Consider the following 10,544-nt stretch of genomic DNA (forward strand, 5'->3'; position numbering starts at 1 on the left):
AGACTCGCATTTACGGCTCTGTGTATGAGCCTACCACCTGTGCAATCGACGAGAATGTGTGCTCCGATGAAGAAATACACGCCACCGTAGCGTACCCGCGCAGCCCTTCGGTTTTGACCATGTCCAAGGAGCAACAGCAATGCAAGACCGGAACAGAGGCTGACTGATGGTGTAGCTCGCTAAAAGCATTATGACATATTCTGTGTACACTTCAGTGGTCTGGAAGTATCTGACACACAAAGAGTGGATAATGTGTCATGAACATGCTTTACTGGTTTTTCACACAATTATATTTCTGTACTGTGAAACCTAGTCATTCTAATGTATCTGTTTCTCTGAACACAAAGAGTGTAAAGGCAATACACACCATAAACGAAAAGTACGAAAGACACAATTAGAACCAGTATCATAGTCCATGTACACCACGTGTTGTGTTGTTCGGGGTTAGAGGGAATATACTGGGTGTGATTCGACATTGTTTAGGTGAATTGCTTTAGGCTGTAATATGGCCGCGAATCCAGTGTAGGGTTTTCTCAGCGGCTTGGTTCTTTGCTTGTTGTTTAGAGGCTCCAGCGCCTGGAGCGAAGCACAACCACAATGGAAATCTTTTGACATTACACATATTGTGAGTAGACAACACTACATGCTTCACCGTGTAAGTATGTACGGACGCAGTCGTCTATAATTTCGTCCAGAGGTATAGTAACCTGGCACTGGCACCTGAATAGACAAGTCTCTTCGATGCGTTCTACATCATACACTGGTAAGGGCCATTTGTTCTTCTGGCAGATTTCCTATTGAATTGGAACGATTGTATTATTCCTCTGTACAAGTTTATATTAGTGTGTAAATATTAAATACAACTCCTATACCTGCAGTTGTCCAATGTTGTTCTCGAAATCTTTGGCGTCTTTTTTCTCAGGGTCTATGTCTTGTTTTCTCTCAGACTTGTTGTCTTTTTTTCTCTCAGACCGGTTGTCCTCTTTCTGCTCAGAATCGCTGTCCTCTTTTCGCTCAGAATCTTGTACATGTTCGCTTTCCTGACACTCCGTTGTATGGACATTACAAGTCTTTTGTTGTAACAAGGCATACAACGTTTTCGAGGCTTGCCGTTTGGCTTTTTTAATCGTTGTACCAATTCCTACAGCTGTATGATCAATGTCACTATCAAAGTACGCGGTGACAGCATCCATAGGCCTGCGTGTCAAACCAGTAGTTTCTACAGTGTACACCACTTGACAACCTTTAGAGTCAGCGTATTCTTTTAACAGTGAAATCCAATTGACCTCCATCGTGTAACAAGAGTAATGCGTATTGACCGCACCACAGTGTTTATGCACACAATCTCCTAAATGAGTGTCGTCTTAAACGCAGCCACTCGGTAAAGTGCTCTTGGCTGGGAAAAACACTGCCGGTCGGGACTGCCCGTCGGGAAAGTGCTCTCAGTTGGAAAAACACTGCCCGTCGGAAATATGCTACCGGTCGGGACTGTCGGTCGGGACAATAGGCTCAGCCAACTGCTGGCTGAAAAGCAGTGAGCTCAAGACAAAAAGACCTTCGTCAGAGATACAAGCCTTGGTGAAACACGCATCGTCATCGAACTTTATCATGGAGAACATGACATTCGTAGTGACGGACAAGCCTCCCTGGTACTGTACTACACAAAATGACAGCCAGTCGTTCAGGTGCAACGACACCACCGGTCTATTTCACCAGGTAGCTCTTACTATGAGTGTGAAGTCATCTATGTTATCCGAGAAGCACAAGGCGTTTCAACACAAGACAACTCGGAAAATCATCAGGGACATGGTCATCGAAGACATCGGCAGTTTCAAACAAAAGCCTTGCAGGGCGCTGTTAAGCGCGCTAATGGATATCGTGGACATTGAAGCCAATGGATTGGAATGCATGTCAACCGACGACAGGGCCGGTATGAAGCAACTGTTGTTGGCTTTGAAAAACTGCACTCTTTTCTACATACCTAGTAATGAGTTAAAGGCGACTGCAGACAACCGGAAAATTATCCCCGTCGTCACTGTGTGGTCACAAAACGATGTGGAACTAGAGCTATGGTTCTGCGACAGACCCAGATCCATGCTGGGTACGTACACGGTGAACCTGATGTGCGGAACCGCTGCTTATTTCATGCAGCAAGTGCTGGTTGTGCCAGGTGCCGAAAGCTTAGAATTGTTGAAGGATGTAACCGGCAACAAGTACCATTTCTGGGACATGTCACTAGAAGTCCCCACTCATCCGGACGCTTTCACCCCAGTCTTTAAGCAGATTCAGCCCTCCCAGTTGCTATGTACTTCGCAGTCAGAAAACTCGACTAACCGCGACGAAGCCATTGACAACGCAGCCTCTCACGTGGAACCCATCCGGCCCATGTGCTGCGTGCTCGATGCAGAATCTGGCAATCTGCAGAACGTAAAACGTCAGGGTAGCTGCTTCGGTGACACCGAGGTAGTGTGCGATTTGTCGAACTTCAGATGTGACTCGGGTGTAACTAAAACGTTGAACTTCAGACGAACGGGCAAGGTTCTGGGAAGAAAGCAAGGCAACATGGTAGCCGTAGTGTCGCTAAAAGACATCCAAATTGACAAACGGACCTTGTATATCTCCACCACCGCACGCTTTCGCAGAGCCCTAAAATACTCCTGCGTGAAAGGCAGCGGAGAGCTTATAAGGTGTTGTCACACAACCTTGAACGAGCTTGGACAAAAGGAGACTTTCTTGAGCGGACCCGAGTTGCATCAGGACATAATCAGCCCCGTGCTTACTGCGTTCGTGAAACGCGTAAGTCCCGCTGCCAACAACTGGTGTAACTACACCCCAGCACACGTAGCCTGCTTACTGGAAGATCCCATAATGTGTGAAATAGTGGATCTCGGTATCAAGCTAATGGACGACAGGATACCAAACGCATTCGCCGTTGCGGAACTGTTACTTTGTCCAATGAATAAAGTGAAGCAATACATGCTGGCTCACAAACGTTACACTACTACATCAGCTCGTTGGAGGACCAAATAAAGAGCGCCTGGGAGTCCCTAGTAGTCTCCGCGGACAAGTTCATAGAACTGAGATACGGAGACAAAACATACAAGAAGAGCTCTGAAGACACGGCGGCGATATTGAACCTGAGGGAGTTGTTCAAGTCTCATTCTGCCTTCCGTAACATAAATGCGATCTTAAAACAATGGCAACAACTGATCAAACAAGAGTCTCAAGGCGTTAAAGGAGCAGACTCTAAAAGTGAAAAGGACAAGTGGCTAGCTAAAGAGTACAGTGAATCAAAAGTGCTTTTCCATAACCTCCGCGTCTACCAAAACAAAATAGGCAAACTCAACAAGAAAGTAAAAGCTTGCGAAGAGAAGAAGGGTGAAGGCGAGAATTATCAACAATCGATGCCATCGACCGCCGATGTGTCAACCTCCTCCTCGCCTGGATCAGATGAAGCCTCTGGAGCTGAGACTGCAACATTGAGATCTTCACCTCTCTAACCTCGGGCGCTTCGGTGATTGTACCGGACAACCCGCCTTTGATATCCTGGGTGAGAAACATCGGTACCCTTTTGATGAGCACAGCATGGTTGTATGCCGCTAGCGTAAGGAGAGAGGCTGTATGTAACTTGCTTGGTCTGGAAAAAACTTTCCAGTTTCCTGCACACAAAACACGTTGATGTCCTCAACCAGTCGGTTGCCCACAACCATACCACGGTGGAGCAGCTGAAGCGTCTAGGTTTACAAGATAAACTAAGCCTGGTGTTAATCAACCGTTTGGATGTTATATCTACAGAAAACTGGATACGTAAAATCGAATATTCTTTCAGATGGAAACCGGCAAAGAAGTCTGCTAAGCTCAGAACCAGGAATGTTCGTAAGAGTTATTACAAGAGTGAGCTTGACGAATCCACAACGAAGAAGTGAGCCAAAGGTCTCCCCTCATTGTGTCTCGGGACTTGTTTTCTGGGGATGCCTGCTATGACGCAAACATAATGGAAGACTCCGAGGAGGACTATGATGAGGACGACCAGGGTGAGGATTTGATAGAAACTCTGGATTACGATAACGACGAAAGGTTGGGCAAATATGACATTGAGGATGAAGAAAGGTTAGATCTACAAGACGATTTCATAGACGATCGGAGTTACGACGATTACAGCATTGCCTCGAGCGACCGTGATGACCACGATGAACCTTCATGGACACGACAGAAAAAACCTAGAGCTAAACGTGAAGTGTATGAACAGATCACCGTAGGTCCTGGTGAATATAAACCTGTATTATCCTCTGACTCAGAGTCTGATGAAGAAGTTCCTCTTGCTAGAAACAGAAAAAGACGCCAACGTGTTATGTCTGAGGTGGAGAAAGAGGAGGGGGATGAGGAGGAAGAGGAGGCATATGAGAGGAAGGGAGTTGTGGCACCGAAGTTGACTAAAAAAAACCATTTGCAGAGCAGCCACTCGCATGATAGGAAAACCAGCAGAAAGAAACCAGGCAAAACCAAGAGTAAGTCATCTCTGACTTCGAACCCTGCACAGCTTACATGTCGATGACTGTGGTGACATAAACGAAGACTGCCTAAGAAAGGACCAAGGACTCTATCCTTCGCATGAATCAGATTTCGTTTCATCAAAGAAAAGCGGTAGCAAGAGAAACCGTTCTAAATACTGCAAGGCCACAACTAAGCACCACAGAGAAGCTCAACCCGTAAAGTTGTCTTCTTATGATTCCGATTTAGGCTCCGATTCACCGAAGACTCGACGTAAAAGACACAGACCGAGCGCCAACATTTCTACATCCATCTCACCTCAACCAGGCTGCAGCTGCGACGCTGAAGCAGAAGTTTCCAAGGCACCCCCGCGCATGACTGCGTGTTCAGAGTCTGACACAGACCCCGATACAGACTCTTACGATTTTCATGTGAATATGTGAGTTGGTCCACTATGTCAGCTGTGTCTAGGAAAAGAAAAACGTGCCCTGGTCCACAGAGCAATGTCATGATAAAATATTCAGAGTCTCTTGTGAGAGGAATGGATGTTAGTCAAATATCAGAACCTTGTTCAAATAGAGTACCCACCGCAATGCATTCGGATTACGGGGAACCCGAGGCGAAGCGTGTACGCTCGACCGATGATAATGTGATTGTCAAATACCTCGAAGAAAAGTAAAGAGCTTGCATGTCATATTAACATTTGCTGTTTTTTTTTTGTGTGTAGCTACGCCAAGATGATGTGAGATAATAAAACAAGACAAAACACCTGGTTTGTTTGATTATCATTTATTCACATGCAACAGGTTACACTACACTCATGTGGTTCATAACATACATGGTTTATTCACAAGTAGGTAGTAGTCATTTCTTTCTGCACAGCAGCGTGTATTGTCTCATTGTTGTCAACATACAATATCACAACTGGGGGTTACACTACACTCACATTGCTCATAACATACATGGTTTATTCACAAGTAGGTAGTAGTCATTTCTTTCTGCACAGCAGCGTGTATTGTCTCATTGTTGTCAACATACAATATTACAACAGGTGGTTACACTACACTCACATTGCTCATAACAACACACATGGTTTATTTGAAAGTAAGTAGCAGTCATTTCAGGTGTATCACGGTCCATTTCGCGCAATATACGTCCCGCTGTCCAATGTAGCCCTTAGATCATGTGTAACGTGAAGGCACTTTAACGCGCTGTTGATCGCACAGTGAGTTTCCTCGGTTGATCAGTCCCTTTGTGTTCACCGTCCTGCATAATGTCTCTTGCTGGCATGGACAAAGAAAACCCTGCGAGGTCAGTAGTCCGTGGCGCAGTAAATGGGCACACGCGAGAAAAGGTCCTTGACTGTCTTCACTGTTCCTTTAGAATCGATGCGCACCATCAGTATGATCGCCTTACAATAATATGAGTCGAAGTTGGCCCGGGGACTCGGCATGACATTCTTGACTAGCTTTATAACAGGAACCCATTCGAATCGATCCATGGCATCGTGAGCATATAAGACTGTTCTGTCAAGCGAATCAAACGCCTCGCGATTAAGTTCGTTCACACTCGCAACCCCAGAAATCGCACTCGTATTCAGTGTGATCTTGGTCAGACCCCAGTCCAGAGCCGTAACCAAGACGATGAACATCCCAGTATATTGGTCTTGAGACAAAATATTATATTTCGCACAAGTTCTTTGATGATGCTGGCATCCTGCTGCGTTGCAAGCGATGACGCTGCTTCATCCCGGCAACATGCTGTTTTAGAAAACTGAGAAGCGCTAATGTGGCGGGGATTGCCGTACACGAGAACCTTAGCTGTACATTTATTCAAGTCGGGCTCACCGGCCTTTGAATCAGACCAGTTCGGTATGTCAGCTAAATATTCTTTAAACGTAAAGTGCTCGCGAGACAAGCATACGACAGCAAGATGGATTCTGTCTGCGTTAATGCTCCCATCCAATCACCTCAGCTCGGCGATTGTGCGCTCTATCACAAGCAGACTTGGAGCATTAGGCTCACTTGCCTCTAGAAACGATACCAGGGAGGACTCGGGTTGGCGTGCCCTAAGCATTTCCAGGCAAACGGATGCGATTCCAGGACTGTGTTCGCCTAATAACTGCTGCTCTCCCGATGCAAAGTGTGTGCTTAGATATGTCACTATGTCAATCATAACACCCCCGCGACCCACCAGCAGGTACTCGGATGTCATGTTTGTAGGTAACACCTTATTTTGAGCCGCGGCTCGTAAAGTCAGCAGCACTTGCATTAGGCACGAATGCACACACTCGCATGCAGTTGATGCCACCCAGTTTATCGCCTTGACGGATTTGAAGAACTGCCCGTATTGGAACAGGTATACGCCGTTAGATTCAGAGTGGTTGTACACAGACTTCCTAGGTCCGGCGAATAGCAAAGGGTGCTCTTTTGTGAGCTGACATGATAATGCTATGATGTTTCAGCGAAACCGCTCGATGTCTTCCTCCTTGTGGTTTGTGATGATGACCATCCCCACATCTTGCTCACCCCGCACCTCTCTGCTACGCACAAGACACTTTAGGTTGGAATTTGGTGGTCCGGCTTTGTTATCTGACGAGCGCCTGTTCATCACTGGGTTCTTAACACCTGCATGCGGTCCGTGTGTAACGCCGGGGACGCCGCCGTTATTCACCGGACCTACTCCCATAGCCGCTCTGTTCTGATGATTGGGGGGGTGTGACATTAACTCCGCTGGTACCAGCTTTTTCCTCGTCTCGTTGCGCCACCCTCAGTCATGGGGTTGTAACTCTGGGGATAAACATAACACGTCAGTTACCTTTGTGTCATGCGTGAACACCTTCACTCTCTCCTGGTCGAGCAGGGTTTTGAGCTGATCAGGCACGCAGTCGTTGGAAGCGATCACATCTGTAGTCTTGTACTCACTGGCTCGAACAGTGCTCGGGATTATGTGACAGGGAACTGTAGCATCACTGACATCGTGAGCCAGGTACATGTAACGGTTCAATTTCAGTAACTGAGCAGGCGTCCAACGCTCTTGCGGGGAACAAGGTGATACACAGTACCCCCATTTTGACAAACGTCTGATCTCGAATCGCCTTTCCCATGTGACTGAGAGTGGACGAGATATCATCTGCGGTGGGTCTTCTGTCTTTGTACTGGTTGTACAACATCTCACCGTCAAATGCTTTCATGTGACTACTGAGGAACGCCGTCTCTGGGTTAGACGGAGTGTACACGCCCACCAGCTTAGAAAGATGGTCCGCGTATATCTTCTTACAATATTCCAGAGAAGACGTCGTGTACTCTCTCAGTGGCACGCCGGTGTATAGCTCCCACATGAAACAATACCAGCTGAAGACATCGCTGGCCATCGTCGAATTCAAACACCAGAAAACCTCAGGGGTCATGTGTACGCGATTGCCTCGCTGCTTATCTGGCATTGAATAGTTGTTTGCGTGCTGAAGTCGCTTATCTTGAATGCGAACGGCACCAGAGTCCTACTGGGATCGTGGCACACAAGGATGTTTCTGTAAGTCAAGTCTGTTGTATATTTCTCGACTGCAGGTAATCCAATTCTCTTAGGGTATCCAATTCAATGATGGGTATCAGTGCGTTGTTTCTCTTGGGTTGTGGTGGTTGTTCGCGGGAGATGTTGGTGGCACCTGCTGCGTTTTTTGTTTTATCTACATTCATTTTAGCAATGAATTCTTGTAGCGAGAACAAGGCCTTTTCCATCACGATCACAGCCCTCCCCCCCCAACTGATAACCTGGTATGTCACACCAATAGCCTCCGAATGTACCCAGTACATTACGGTGTTTCATAGAGAAGCCTACCATGATTTCTTCGGCCTGCGATGCAGCGTGCTTATATCTGTAGAACGGATCGTCTATGAAGGGCACGTTCCAGTCCAAGGGTTCACTTTACCTTGTGGTTGAGCTGGGTTCATGTACTCTCTGTTAAACCTGTCTGATTCACTGGAACAGGCTCTATGTGTGACAGTTTTGTAACATTCCGGCTGATGTACACAAAGCACCGGGTGTGTACCTTGAGGTAAAGGATGGATCGCTTGATTGGGTCGCGAGCAAAAGTCGATTAAGAACTCGCCGTGAGTTATCTTGCGGTTAACGTCGGCTCTGACTTTCTCCAGTAAGTTGTCGACGTCTTTACGATAAGGAGCTTTGTGCCTGGGATTCATCGCTAGGAACAACACAATAGAGTTGTACTTACTAGGTGTCTCTTTCGGGTCCGTGTAAACTACTAGATATTTTGTGGATGAGTAGATTTTTGGGTTTTCGCGGATAGGCATCAGCTGTATATCGGTACGCTTCACTTCTTTTACGTACCTCTTAATTTCTGTCACTGTATGTGCATTGTGCTGCGGTGTAAACTGTGTGTTGTGTTCAGATATCACGGAAAGCACCCCCTGTAGATCACTGTAGCGAAACGTTCTAACGTGAAACAGTGAGTGAGTTTTGACCAAATGCACAAGTCCACAGTGTCTCTTAGCTCTGGCATCGCCTCCTAGAGCAGCCATCCTCGGTTAGGAGCGGTCGCGACCGACCTTGACTCGTTTGGGGTGGGGGGGTTGTGTGTGTACTGTAGGTCTAGTAAATTTGTGTATCTAACCACTAACCTGAACTTTTGTTGGTGCTTGACAGGTAAATAGATATGAACTGCCGCAGAGACACGTCTACTACCTTGTTTGAATGCTTGATCATCAGTGGCACTCCTGCAATGGGTTTGCTACACAGCACATCCTTCAAGGACGTGAAATTGCTTCAGATGAGCTTGGTGGTTTTGAGAAAAATGTGGACTAATGCCAATGAGTTATACATACCGAAAACTGACCTAGAATCCTTACATTCCATGGAATGTAAAAGCGCACGGTCTCACACTACGGATATACCTCAAAGTATAGCGGTGGACATTAGAAAATTGTCAAGATACTACATATATCTACTCTTCAGATATTGCATAAGCGCAGTGGAACAGGGTTCGCCAACAGACCTGTGAAAACATGCAAACTACTTTTGACTGATATCCCTACCGGTTGGCTGCACATTGGGGCGTCCACAAATTACCCCCCTGCACCGCCAATGATCACACACAATGGCTCCAGTGTATACCAGCAGCAACAGCAGCAGCAACTTCAACCCAATGAACAGACACAGATGAATTTCCAACAGCATGAACATCAACCAAATATTCTATACACTCAGTCCCATGAAATGCAGCAGCAGCAACAGCAACCTATTGTGGCACATAGTCACATCAGGGATATCCTTCTTCAGTATATACAGCAGCAAGCCTGTGAAAAACATAATGGCAAGAACAACCTTCCTCATCACAGTGTATCACGCAAGGGGACCGGAGTCAGTGACCACTCTCAACAACTAAACTCAGAACGGCTGTATCCGGATATCTCTCAGATTCGTCCACACACCAGTGAGGTTACGAGGGCCAGGCGTCCTTTCAGAGGAACTTACTGCTCGAATGCGGAGAGTGATGAAGACCAGATAAGGAAATAGTGTGTGTGTGTGTGTGTGTGTGTGTGTGTGTGTGTGTGTGTGTGTGTGTGTGTGTGTGTGTGTGTGATATAAAAACATCAAAACAGAGTTTTGAGAAATTAAAACACTCTTACATATTGTGTTTTACACAAAAAAATTATGATATCCTCCACATTATGCACTTGAACATATGAATTTTGAGTGCTTTTAATCATTGTTGCATTTCTGTTAAATTGTTTTTTTTCTTTACATGTTGATTTTGTAATACATTCAGTGTATTACAGTGTATTTGTATTTTCACTGCAGTTATTTTATGTCTAATTCTATAAACCTTCATGCTAAATGCACCATGAGTGTAGTTTGCCATCATTTCATTTCATTTCAATGAGAACAAAAGTTGCATACACATTGTTTATTCCATCAAGCAGACCGTGAAGACATGTCATACAACTAGAGAAACCTAAATGCACCATGAGTGTAGCTTGTCATCACTTTATTTAATTTCAATGAGACCAAAAGTCGTAAAGCATACACAGTGTTCA

Source organism: Pelmatolapia mariae, linkage group LG23 (assembly GCF_036321145.2).
Source record: "Pelmatolapia mariae isolate MD_Pm_ZW linkage group LG23, Pm_UMD_F_2, whole genome shotgun sequence".
Classification (NCBI taxonomy): domain Eukaryota; kingdom Metazoa; phylum Chordata; class Actinopteri; order Cichliformes; family Cichlidae; genus Pelmatolapia; species Pelmatolapia mariae.